Below are 13,469 nucleotides of genomic sequence, written 5' to 3'. Positions count from 1 at the left end.
GCACTAAATGAGTAGTGTTTGCTACACAGACCTTCCTCACTTCTGCACTCCTGTCAGGCACTCTCAATCCCTTTCCTCCTCCTCCCCCCCAGGATACCTCCTCTCTCCACTGCCCTATGAAGCCACCCACCCAGCCTGCCCCATCACTGGGAACACACAGGGCATCAGCACAGCAGAAGGATTTAATTGCATGTCAAAATTAAATCTCTTTTGATGAAGAACAATTCAACTATGGCTCTGCCTAATCAAATTAACAAAGTCTTTTTTGATTTTCAATTATCTTCTTCACTGGAACACTTTATCCCATGCTCCTGTGATACAGCTGACAAGCCCCGACTAACAATTGAGGTGTTTTGCTGTGTTTCAGCAAGGCAGGATGACCATGGGAGCACCCCCCCACCTGTCCCACTCCACCAAGCCAGGAAACAACTAGAGCAAATGTGAGATTCAACAAAGACACTCTCAATGTGTCACAGATAGAGACCCTCGCCCACCTGGCTAGGGGGAATCAGCAGGTCCAGAGGAAGGGCTGCACCAGGACCACCCCTCCCACAGCACCCTCACCCCAAACATGAGGTCTGGGGACAGCCAGCTGCAAGGCCAGCCCTGTCACACCATACCCTGACCATGGCAGGAGGGAGAGGGGACCCAAGGGAGCCCACCCACAAGCTGGGGGCAGCTGCAGCATCCTCCTCAGAGGGAAACTTTGCAGACAAGCACCCGCTGTTGCCTTTCTCCCCAGGGCACCCAGACCTGCAGCATCCATGTGCTTCACAGCCTTTGAGCTGCAGCAGCAGGGCTGGAACCACAAAAAAGAGTCCAGCAGAATGGCGACTCATCCTGCCAGGGCCCTGCATTCACCACTGGACAATTACCACTCAGGCATCACACTTAGAGGTCACTAAAGGAAGAGAATTGACTCTTAATGTTAATGGAGAGGCTGGGACATCCATCCTGCGGCGCAGAGCCCTGCTTGATCCTGGCAGAGGCTGCAGTGCAGCCCTTGAACCTGACCCCCGTCTGGGGCCCAGAAGGTGCCTGGGACCCCGGCTGCGAGGGGAGCAAGGAGGGGCCGAAGACGGGCCAGCCCCCTAGACCACAGCAGCGGACAGCGTGCTCCATCCCCGTTCCATCCCTCCAGGGACATCAGTTACCTGGTGAGGATGGAGCTCCCGGTGCTCCCCCTCCTGACAGCCCCCAGGGAATTGCAGGAGGTAACCGACGGGACCCAGCGCCCCCGAAAGTGGCACATCCCGCACCCTGGCCGGTGCCCTCCCACACCAGCGGGGCTGTGCACACACACCACGGCCCTGGAGGAGCTCCCAGCTCCCCGCAGCTGGAGAGAGACATTAAGCTCTGATGGCAGGGCAAAATGTATTAAAAGATGCTAATTTAATTAAAAGAACACGACAATGGCTAAATGAGCAGGCGAAGGAGAACACCTCTCCGTAATGAGGGCACAAATACAAGAACAGAGGGATGCGGCAGGGCCCCGTGGCAGCGGCTGAGCTTTCCCCCGGCAGCAGGACGGGGCCGAAGGACCCCCTCGCCCCCCGGGCGGCTGCGGATGCTCAGTGCGCGCAGGCGAGAGCGCAAGACTCTTCCCTCGGATTACCCTCCAACTCGCAGCCTTCACCGCAGGGATGCTGGGTACCCTCCAGCAGTTCCTCCGCTTTCCCTAGCACGGCTTCTGCTCTCAAACACACGCTACAGCATCTAATCCTACTGCAAGGTCCCTGGGGCAGGGAATGGGATTTTTATTGGTACCTTCCGCTGCGTTTAGACAGCGACCGAGCCGAGCTCTGCCGGCTCCCGCAATGCCGGGGAAGGGGGGAGCCCCTTCCGCAGCTCCTGCCGCTCTGCCCTGGCAGCCGCCCCGAGCGAGCTCCTGCCTGCAGAGCCTGCAGAGCTCCCAGCGCAGCTTTATCGCTTTTTTTTTCGCTTTAGGAAGCTGTTTTCAAGGGAAACCATCTTAATTTGTATCGATCGCCGGTTGAGCCCTGCTCCTGACTGCGGGCTGGCAGCCGCCCCAGCGCGTCCCCCTCCGGGGACCCAACACAGGGGCAGCGCTGCCGGGGGGCTCTGGGCCACTGGGGACTGTGACCGCAGGGCGGACGGAGGCTCCTGGCCATGGGGCGGCAGCGCTGCCGGGAGGCTCCAACCCACGGGGGCCTCCCTCCGGACCGGGCTGAAGATGCAAATCCCGTGCGGGCGGGCAGGACAGGCAGCGCATTCCGCACCGGAGAGCCGCCCCGGGCCCAACCGCCCCCTCCCGGCGCCCCCAGCCCCACTCACCGCCCCGGCCCGCCCCGCTGCGAGCAGCCGCTGCCACCTGCCGGTAGCCCGGCCCCGCCGGAGCGAGCAGCCGCTGCTCCCCGACAGCCCCGCCGCTCCCCTCCCGGCTGGAGCTGCCACTAATGCCCGGGGGGAACCGCCTGTCCTCTCTGCGCGCAGTATCCCCTCTTCCCAGTGCCACCCGCTGCTCATCACCAACAGGTCACAAGCACAGACTAGTTTGGGTTGGACGGACCTTAAAGCTCATCTAGTTCCAACTCCCTCCCCCTGCCATGGCCAGGGACACCTCCCACCAGACCAGGTTGCTCCAAGCCCCATCCAACCTGCCCTTGAACACTTCCAGGGATGGGGCAGCCACAGCTTCCCTGGGCAACCTGGGCCAGGGTCTCACCACCCTCACACCAAAGAATTTCCTCCTAATGTCTAACCTGAATCTCCCCTCTTTAAGCTTAAAACCATAACCCCTTTCCCCATCACTCTCTGTCCTTGTCAAAAGTCCTTCCTCAGCTTTCCCAGTACCCTTCAGGTTACTGAAAGGTGCTCCAAGGTCTCCCTAGAGCTTTCTCCTCTCCAGGCTGAACAACCCAAATTCTCCCAGCCTGTCTCCAGAGCAGAGCTGCTCCAGCTCTCAGACCATCTATGCAGCCTCCTCTGGACTCACTCCAACAGCTTCACATCCTTCTTGCATGGGGGACTCCAGAACTGGACACAAGGCTCCAGGTGGGGGTCTCACAACAGTGGACACAGTTGGCATTCTGGCTGCCAGTACACACGGCCAGCTCATGGTGAGCTCCTCATCACTCAACACCCAGGTCCCAGCACTGAAGCTTGCTACAGCACATTCCTCCCTCCAAGGCCCCACAGTCCCGTTGGTTCAGCACATGGAGATGGGACACCCCAGCACACACATGCCCTCTCCTGTGTCCTTTACAGGGGCAGAAGGACACACACAGCCATGTGACATATAATTTTAGGGCTCTGCTCACCCTCCGGATGCCCTGGACCCATGTGCCAGGAACAGCAGCCCCATCCCTCCTCCTGCCAACACTGGCTACAGCAGCGAGGGCACAGAGAGGCTGGAAGGACACATGGACACAGCTCCTCCAAAACATTGACTGCTTCCAAAGGCAACATTTGATTCCCTCTTCATGGATGAAGGGATGGGCTCCCATTCCCAGGTCTCTCCACTTCCACTCCCTTTTGTGCATTTTCCAAAGAGGGGCTGATCACATCCTGGCAGATGCTGGGAGCAGACGCCTAATGGAGGCCATCTGCCACATTTCACAGGGAAAATTATTCAAACTCACTAGGACTTTAATTTAATCAGCTGGCACTGAAGTGGGCACAGGGCTTTCATGTGAGCAGGTGTGAGCACAAGTTGGTGAAGGCAAAGGCAAGCGCTTCATCTCCATCCACTGGGCCCACAGAATAGGAACTAATGGCACCATGTGGCCAGAGCATCCCCCAGCACATCCCACCAGCATAAGAGCACAACTTGGGCACTCTGCCACCAAGGAGCAGGTCCATCAAGAGAGCTCCTCAGGTCTCCTCAGCATTCAGGAACTGTGACACATGGGGAAGATTCCTTGCCAATGATGTGAGACCAGATGGGGCATTGGTGACAAGTGGAAGGAGTCTGCTGACCTCACTTGTCCCCACCAGCGTCCCTGGGGAGCCCAAGTGCTGCTAACCCCAGGCCAAGCTCTTCAGAGGAGAAGAGCAGGAGAGACCCAGCAGCTCCATTCAGAGCAGCTGAGGGTGCCACATGGAGCTCACCCACCTTCCCATCCCCTTCTTGTCCTGGATGAAACCTCCTTCACCCAAACGCTTCCCATATGTGCAGGAGCATCCCACCACAGCTGCCCCACACATGTGCAACAAGCTTCTGCCACAGGGGAAAAGGTGAAACAACAAAAAGTGCAACAGCATGGAGGGAAAGAGGGACACAGGCCCTGGACACGGCTCATCACAGTCCTCATTTGATCACAGTCAACAGAACCCACCTGCACTGCAGAGGAAAAAGCCTCCAACAACCCCCTGCCAGTCTGATCTGGAGGAAAATTCTTCCTGACCTCAAATCTGGGAGCACTTTTACACCCAAGTCAGTAACTACATCATATCATGCAAATGCAGGGCAGTTACCACATTATCCCCAGCATTATAGCCTACCCAGGCTCAACAACTGAAACATGTTTCACCAAGGGTGATCTCACCAGCATTGGTCCCACACAGACCAGTGGGCTGGGAATGCTCAGGGCTCTGCACACACCCCCCAAGGCAGTGGGGGAAGGAGTAAACCCCAGTTCCCATTCCTGGGAACAGAGGGAAACTCCACTCACCTGCCTGCTTAGGACCTTTCCAAAAGGCCACAGTCCAGCTTAGCTGGGAAATCCATGGAGCTAGAACAAAATTGGGCAGAGAGGGAGCAGGGATAACTTGGCAGCTGCTCACATTTAGTTTGCACCTTCTTTGCCAGTGTGGATGGAAACAAACGACCTGTGAAGGGAACGGAGCACAGTGATTCATTACCCCTGATGTGTGATGATGGCTTAATTATTTTTCTAACTGGGGAGAGACGCTTTCTGACAGCAGGTGCAAATTAATTCTCCACTGTTTTAAGGAGTGATCGGCCCAGGACAAGCAGAAAACTGGAAAACCTAATTAAATCAGGAGCTGGGTGGAATAAACGGAGCAGGGAGTTTGTTTGCATGGTGCTGATGGATATTAACGATTGCTGCTGAAGGCACCAGGGCTGCCAGCAGGAACACAGAGCTGTCTTAGTGGATTCATGCACCTGGCTGGGCTTTGACAATTTTGGGCAGGAGGTGTCATGGCACAGACAGGAAACACCAGGGCTCTCCCCTGGGGGAGGCACCTATAGCTCTGCACATGTTGAATGAAGGAGGATGGCACTACCAGGCTACCAGCCAGATGTGCAGCACCAGGGACCCCCAGGTCCCTCCAGGCTTCACACCTCTCGAGGGCAACATGGCCCAGCACTGAACCACCAGCACCTGCCTCGGCAGCAGGAGCAGGCAAGGAATTGGTCCGATTTCTGTGCAACCAGAGCAGGGGCAGGTTAAAACCCTTCGAAGGAGCCAGTGCCTGGCATCCACGCCTCCAGCCCAGGCTCCCAGGAGCATGAAAGGAGCCAACGTGGCTCTTCCCATCTCAGCTCCATTTCACTGCCACAGAACATGCCCACGCACGGTGCCAAAACCATCCGCTGCTGCTGCAGAGCGTGAAAAATAACCAACACCTGAAGGATTTTGCCACGGGGGGGAGCAGCCCCGGACTGATCGGAGCATCGTTTGCTCCGGAATCAGGGAGGGAAGAGTTTATGTTGAACGGTTGCCATAGAAACACTATTTATACTTCCCTGCCCTCCAGCTGCCTGCTCCCCCAGCCCGGCCACCACTCTGTCCCCGCCCTGTCCCAGCGCCACTGGCAGAGCTCCCGAAGAGCCAGAGCAGAGTTCCCTGCTCCCGGCACAAGCCCCAGCTCAGGTGATGCAAAACTGAAAACAGGGTGGATCAGTGGCATCAGGAGGGTAAATGGGTGCCCTGTTCTACCTCCTCATCCTCCCACCCAGGGATGACGTTGCCAGAGGCAGCTGCACCTGCCCATAGCTCATCCCACCCCACCATCCCAGGGGTCCCTCCCACCTCCCCCCACTCCTGAGCCTGCCTGTGCTGCCAGTCACCCCCCCCCCTCACTCTGACACACCAGCAATGCTGGTAAAAAAGAGCCTTAATTGCTTTTTGTTTTTCTGTTTCTCCCATCATTAAATCCCTTCTTCATCCCTAATAGTTTGGGATTATATGAAGGTTAATATGTTTCAGGTTCCACACAAGTACAGCTAATTAACAAACAGTCCCCTCAATTCCCTTTAATGCCTACACACATAATGCAATCGCTGCAATTACCTGCTTCCCAAAGCCATTAGAAACCACTGAAAATTAGCTGGAACAGGTGATAAAAACCTTCTTTTGTTGGTTCAAAAGAGGAGATGATCTCTGGGCAACAGCTTCCCACTACACAGCTGGAAGGGACCAACACCCCTCCCCAGGCAGCCCAGCTGGGATCCCAAACACTCCCCAAGACCCTCAAACACTAGTTACTCCAGCTCTGAGCTTCACTTTCCCTTAGGTTAAGCCCAGACTCACTGCTGCAGACCACAGCCCTCAGCCAGCCCCATATTCTACCAGTGAAAATTAGTCTGTAATTAAAGCAATGCTGCCCCTCCAACCCCAGATGCCAGAGCTCTGCTCCCACAGGACCCCCTCACATACTTGGTTGCACAGGGGGAGAGCAGAGCCAAAGCCAGACGTGGCCCTGGGTCCTCAGGGCCGGCACATTTGTCACCATCCTCAAATAGAGCTGAGCCACCATCCCCAGGGCCACACAGTTGAACAGGGACAGGGAGAGAACTGTTTACCATCCAGATGGGAAAGGGGAGGGAACCTTAAACAGCAGGAGAGACCCTTATCCACCTCCCCGTCCTCTGAAGTGCCAGGAGGGACAAGGGACAAACCGTCTGTCCTTGCTCACCCCCAGACCTCGCTCCAGGCCCAGGGAGCTGCACTATTGCTGCAGCAATCAAAATGCTCACAATTAAACTGCTTCATGTCTGCTATGGGGAGCCACAGAGGGAGAGACCCCGTGCCAAGGAACGCAACAAGCTCTCAGCAAATTGCTTCACTGGTCTATTAGCCCTTGTTAAAATCCTGTACCTATCAGGCCAGTTCCAATTTCCAGCTACTGGATCTTGTTGTGCCTGCGCCTGCCAGATGAAAGAGCTCTCTAATAATCAGCATCTCCTCTGCTCCATTATTTAGACTGAAGCAGTGATATCCCAGCTCTCCCCAGGGCCAGGGGCCCCCAGGGAGCACCAGTCACAGACCCCAGCTGGGCTCAGGGCTTCTCCATCTCCTGAGCTGTCACCTATACCAGCAGGGCTGTGAACCAGCCAGTGGGGTCACCACTCAGCTCCTGAAGGCAGCTGTAAATCTGAAAGTGTCAGGCTGTCCTTAGCAGATGTTTATCTATGTCACACCACCACCAGAGCCATGTGCAGCCCTGCCCAGGGAACAGCAGGGATGCCACAGGGCAGGGCATGATGCCCAGCCAGGTGCCTGGCTCTTGGAGTCCTGCTCATCCCAGCCAGCCTCTCTACAACTGCATCTTATCTCCTCAGCATCCTCCCCGAGTGCTCAGAGCACCCTCCAGTGCTGGACCTCCTAAGCAAGAGCTTCTTATAAATGTAAATTGGGAACAGCCTCACAGCACAGGAGGAAAATCACTGTAAACAAAATCTCTGTTGCTGTGGAAACCATTAAAAATAGATTCCCCACGCTCCCCCTTTTGTGCTGGGTATTATACAGCTGGGTTCCTTCATTCCACATTATTATTACTTTTTAATTATGAATAATTTCCTCCCTTCTATAGGAAGATGGAGTAAAAAACAGAACTTTCCAAACAAGGGGCCTTTAGGATATGTTTCAATATGCAAATGAAGGCAAACATGCATTCTGGAGTGTTTACGCCACAGGGTAAAAATCTTTCTGCATTAACCCTTCCTGTGCCACATTCCCTATTTTCTCCCCGTTCCCGGAGCCAGGCAGGCTGGGGTGCCCTCAGTCCCACAGAAAGTTGGCTCAAGGACAAAGGCAGAGCAGCAGCATGGACACATGGGTGATGCTTCACATTTGAGCATGTGGGGGGGGGCACAACACAGTAGTTGGCTACGGGGGTCCCCTGCCAACCCTGCCAGGCTGGGGCAGACTGGCCACTGCCACACGTATCCTGCCACTGCATGACAGCCATGCTCTGGTGGCAGGAACCAGCTCTGCCTTCACAGGAGTCCTCAATGCTCAGAAACACTGAGACCAGCAACTTCTGCAAAGCAACCCGCAAGCATCAGGCAAGCACTGCAACCAGGGACGGGGGTGGGGGGGGAAGACAAGTCCCCATCTCACTGAGAAGTGACAGAAATCCCACTTAACACCTCTCCCCAGAGGCACTCCCCTCACCAGTACGGGATTCACTCTCTAGGCAAAAGAAAGACTGAAAACTATTTGGAAAAAATACGGGACCTGGGAAGTTGTTCCCATTCCAGAGTATGACTCAGTCACTATTTGCAGCCCCAGCAAGAGGGAGAGGATGCTCCTTCATCGGAAGGGCGTTCAGCCACCAGCACCACGCCGGGTGCCAGCTGAGGACCTGGCAGCAAGACGCCGCGGGCAGCTCCTGCCCGGGCCTGCCAGCAAGCGGCCGCCCACGTCCCCCAGCACATGCGGGGCAGGCGGAAGGTTCCCGAGCAGGCTGGCCCTGGCCCACAGTTTACTGGCTATGCCCAAACTTCACACTGCCACGGAGGAGCAGATGGATGGCCCTGGGAAGCCTCCCAACACACACTGGGCCGATGTCCTGCCCGCTCCAGCAATGTCCTGCCCAGCACAGCATGAGCCCCTGGCAGAGGTCAGACCTTGTGCCTGCCCCAGCAATGCTGTGAGGGGCTGCACAGTGACAGGCAGCTTCTCGTTTTTCCATGGGGACCCAGCTAAGGATAAGGAGCTGCACAAGCAACAGCCAACATCCACATGTAAACACCCTCCGTGTCTAATTCCAACCCCCCCAAAGGCTCTCAATACAGGAGGGAACATGACTTACCCCACCCTTGGGGAAGTTTCTGATACCCCATTTCACAGCAGCACAGCCTAGCCAGAAGCATTACAACATGGGCACAAAAAACGGGCTGGAAACCACCAACAGGCCTGTCTTTGGAGTGTCTTATTTTCATAATTATGCACATAAAGTTTTATTTGTTTCCTTTAAATACCAAAACAGGACAGGGCTAGAACTGGGGCTGGAGGGGAGAGGGCAGAGGCTGCTCTGCAACCAGCCCACGCTGAGGAGGGGACACCCAGGTCAGGAGCAGCCTTTTCTGGAGAGAAGGAGCCTTGTGCCAGCCCATGGCATCACCTGCTCTCCTCACACTCAAGTTCTGAGGGCAATTTTAGCACCATGCTGCCATCTCCTAGAATTCCCCAGAGAAAACAGGATCCCTTCTCTACAGTGACAAACTCTCTTGATTCACATTTTCAAGTGATGCAGTGATCCATCTTCTGCTGTAACCTAAATTTTAACCTAGCCCCAAGTACCAACACTGAACATTATTACTGATTACAGCCTGGGGCCAGAAGGGCCATTAGCCCCAGCGACTGCATCACCCAAGGAACCCAGGCTGAAGGCGGCCGTGTTCTAATCCCATGTTCATTCAAGCTACTGCCTCCCTGCTAGACAGATATCCGGGTTTGATCCGGAGATGTCAAGTGATGGAGAATCCCCCACAGGCTTAAGCTGTTCCAGTGGTTAATTACCTTCCCTGATAAAAATATGCACTTTGTTTCTAGTCAAAATTTGTCTAGCTGGAGCTCTCAGTGCCTGGATATTGTTACGTCTTTTCCCTGCTAAATTAGAGCACTCTGTACCCGCAGAAATCTCTTGATCACAGCCTAAAAAGACCTACGTTGCAAAGCCACCTCTTAAACTTCTCTTGGATGAAAAGTTCAACCTACTTAGGCTACATCCCCCACAGCAGAGCAGCTCTTCCAGACTCTGAACCAATTCTGTAGCTCTTTTCTGCACGTCCCGTTTCACCAGTGTTTTTCCAGCACGGACGCCAAGTGCGGTGCCAGCATCCCAGTGTCATGCACCGCTCCTCACCCGCAAGATCCCTGCGTGGCTGTGGGGAGGGTTTCAGTGACACTGCTAATGGTTTGCAGCCCTGATGACCCTAATGCAGGGAAGGACACTCAGCATCCCACCCCGCTGCTGGGGACAGTCCCTAAGCCCCTTTGCCCAGCCAGTGAAGCTGCACCCATGCCAAGGGGACAGATGAAGCTCTTGCTGCTTCCTCCAGGTTCTAGTCACAGGTTTGTTATGGTCACTCCAAGCAGAGGAAACAGCCCCTCAGGGAGCAAAGCCAGGGCAGCGCCAAGAACCTTAAAAACACCTCAGGGCAGGAAGGCTCAGCTACCAGAACAGGGGAGACCCCCAGGGCAGGTCTCCCCTACAGCACCCAGAGCTGGGGGGCACCCGGCTCTCTGCAAGCCTTCCTGGTGCCACCCACACCGGTGCCCACCCAAAAAGGCCACTAAGGAGCATCCAGCCTCCTCTCCCCGGCCTGGAGGGAGCTCCATGGCACTGAGCCTCCCGGCCGGACCGGAACACACCCACATCACGAGGCCCCCGGACCGACGCGCTGCAGGAGGCGGCACCGGGCAGGAGCCAGGAGCTGCTCCGGCACCGGGAGCAAGGCAGGTTCTCGAGGGAAAATCTCAGCACACAGACCTGCAACCTGAGGAAGGACCCAGCAAACGGGCTGCACGCAGGGATCGGCTTCTGGGAACGCATTCGTCAAGGAAAAGAAACCCAGGGCAGCCCCTGGCCCCGGGAGCAAAGCCGAGAGAGGCACCAACCGGCAGATGACGGGGAATACTCACAGGCTGCCTGGCTCCCGTCAGCACGTCCACTCCAGTCAGACCAGCCAGGACAGAGGAGGGAAGGGCTGGGCAGGGGACACGGTGAGGCACAGAAATCCCCAAAATCCCCCCGGCTCCAGGCCGGCAGCAGCCGCCCCTCCCCGCCAGCACGGGGAAACAACTTCCCGTGCTCTCCGTCAGGCGAGGTCCTGCTCCAGCCACAACTGCATCCTTATTTAATTCACAGCAATTACACTCACATTCTGCTAGACAAATAGATTTTACAAGCCCTCAGTTAAACGTGGATAATTACGGCTGCCTGCACCGGGGGACAGCCCTGCCCGGGCTCAGGAGGAAGACTCACATCCCGATTCCACTAATGCTGTAAATTAGCAAGGAAGGTCCCAATGGCAGCAGAACAATTACCAGAGATCGCACACCCCCCTTCCTGTGGGCTGCTGCTCCCCCCACCCCGCATCTTCCTCCCTCGCACTACGGGTGTATTTTCAGGCATATGCTGCTGTTAATGGGGCTTCTGTCACTTCAGCTGCTGGCAGAGATTATTTTATCTCGGGAAACCTCTCCCGGTGCCAGAGCACAGGCTTTCAGCTCTAAATCATCCACAGGGGAACTCAGGTGCGGGGGAACAGACAACGAAAGCATCAGCTCTCTGGTAGCATCAGCTGTGCTGGACAGTGCCTGCCCCAAAGGCTCCAACAGCAACTGGCAGGGGGGACTCAGCAGGACGAGCCCCCAGCAGAACCCTGGGAATGCACCCAGGCACAGAGTAGGCACAGCCACACAGACAAGGAGGTCTGGTGCCCAACAAGTACTGCGGGCTGATGGAGGAGCCCCAAGGCAAGGGACAGGCCCCCACCTTGTCACAACACCCAACAACAAATACCTACTACACCACGGAGTCTGCACAGGACCATTAAACCCTAGCTCCATTAAACAGCCAGGCAAACCGAGGCACAAGGCAGGAAAGACAAAAGAAAAAAAGCCATTGATACACTAAACCGAGCATGCCACTCACCCCACTGACCTTTTCTGTCTCCACGTTGACTGCAGTCACAGGCTGAGAACAGAGCTCTGGAGCAGCACCCCACCAACAAACCCCCCCCACCTGACCTTCGGGGGCTTTTATAGGGCTGCAGCCTTGTTCCCACCCCCCCCTTGTTGCTCCAACCACCTGCAGATGTGCCTGAGGAAGGAGAAACCTTCTGCAGGCAGGGAGGGGAGCCCAACTGCAGGCAGCTGCTGGCTTTCCCTGCCTCTGCTGCCTGGGGCTCTCTCACCATCACAAGAACCTCCACAGCCAGCAGGTCAGAGAGCAGCAGGTGATGTCCTGGGTAGCTGAGGGCTCCTGAGCATATCCCCAGGCAGGGATGTGCTTGGGACAATCCCCATGGGTTGATGTGGCTGGCAGAGTCTGAGCTGTGGGGAGTCACAGAATGCCAGACTGGTTTGGGTTGGAGGGACCTTAAAGATCTCCTAATCCCAACCCCCTGACATAGACAGGGACACCTCTCAGTACACCAGGTTGCTCCAAGCCCCATCCAACCTGGCCTTGAAAACTTCCAGGGATGGAGAAGCTAGAGTTTCTCTGGACAACCTGGGCCAGTGTCTCACCACCCTCACAGCAAAGAATTTCTTTCTAATATTTAGTCTCAGTCTCCCCTCTTTTAGTTTAAAACCATTACTGAAGGTGAAGTTGAGGGGAGATCCCTGTGCTCAGTGTGGGCTCTGCCATGGCCTGCCCAAGCACCATGGGCTCTGCCTGGCTCTGCCATCACCTGCTGGGGCACCACGGGCTCTGCCATCCCCTGCCCAAGCACCACGGGCTCTGCCATCCCCTGCCCAAGCACTGCCAGCCCTCCCGCTGCCCGGGCACTGCGCTTGCAGCCCCGTGGAGAGGGGGGCCCCGCTCCACGGCTGGCACGGCCGGCACTGGCATACGGAGGCTCGGCAAGGCTGCTGCCAGGGAACACTCGTGCACTTTACCACTGCTGAGAAGCTTCTGTGTTCCTGAAATATCATCTTCCCCTGGGCAACTCTGTATGCAGGTCCTGGGACTTGCTGGAGCATTAACTGACATCTAGGTCAGAGTAAGGAATAGCTCAACGCCTCCAGGAAAAAGGGTTTTCCTTTCACATCCCAGTGCCTCCTCCACCAGCTCCATACCCAGGATTGGAGCAAGCACTTAACATGGCTGACCACAGCAAGCCTAGTGTGAAGCAGGCTCTGGGTGTGGAAAAGGGATTTAAAACATTTCTGAGACCTGGTCTAAAGCTAAGCTGTCATTTTTGGAGACCTCATGGCTCCTCATGGTCCCCAGAGCAGCACCTCTGCAGGAAAAGGCACTTGCAGAACCTGAAGTCCCAAGGGAGACTGGCTGGACATGGAAAGGCTCTCAGGACCCAGGACAGGGCTGGCAAACTGATTCTCACCATATTTGGTGTGGCAGATGCCATGTCTAAGAATCAACACTGTACACAGAAGATCTGTCCTAGCTGGTGATACCTATGACCTTGATGGTAAACAGCCACCCCTGCCTCTGTGGATACTCCAGGATGCGGTTTATTTGTGTGGGGGGTATGGAGGAGGGATGCAGCATGTTCCAGCAGCATGGACCAAGGGTGCGTGGAGCAGCCACAACCCCTCCACTTGTCTGGAGCAAGCACCCAG

At 56.0% G+C, this 13,469-nt stretch overlaps 1 protein-coding gene across 1 annotated transcript in view; it reads right to left on the bottom strand.

Annotated features, from left to right (window-relative positions):
- The window catches only part of RBFOX3 (RNA binding fox-1 homolog 3), a 65,780-nt gene extending 54,720 nt beyond the window's left edge, over nucleotides 1–11,060 (bottom strand). Inside the window, 1 exon segment of the mRNA XM_051635184.1 lies at nucleotides 10,803–11,060. The gene's annotated coding sequence lies outside the window, so the exon portion shown is untranslated.
- Between the last annotated feature and the right edge of the window lie 2,409 nt (nucleotides 11,061–13,469).

Source organism: Apus apus, chromosome 17 (genome assembly GCF_020740795.1).
Source record: "Apus apus isolate bApuApu2 chromosome 17, bApuApu2.pri.cur, whole genome shotgun sequence".
Classification (NCBI taxonomy): Eukaryota; Metazoa; Chordata; class Aves; order Apodiformes; family Apodidae; genus Apus; species Apus apus.
This window is presented reverse-complemented; position numbering and strand designations above follow the sequence as displayed.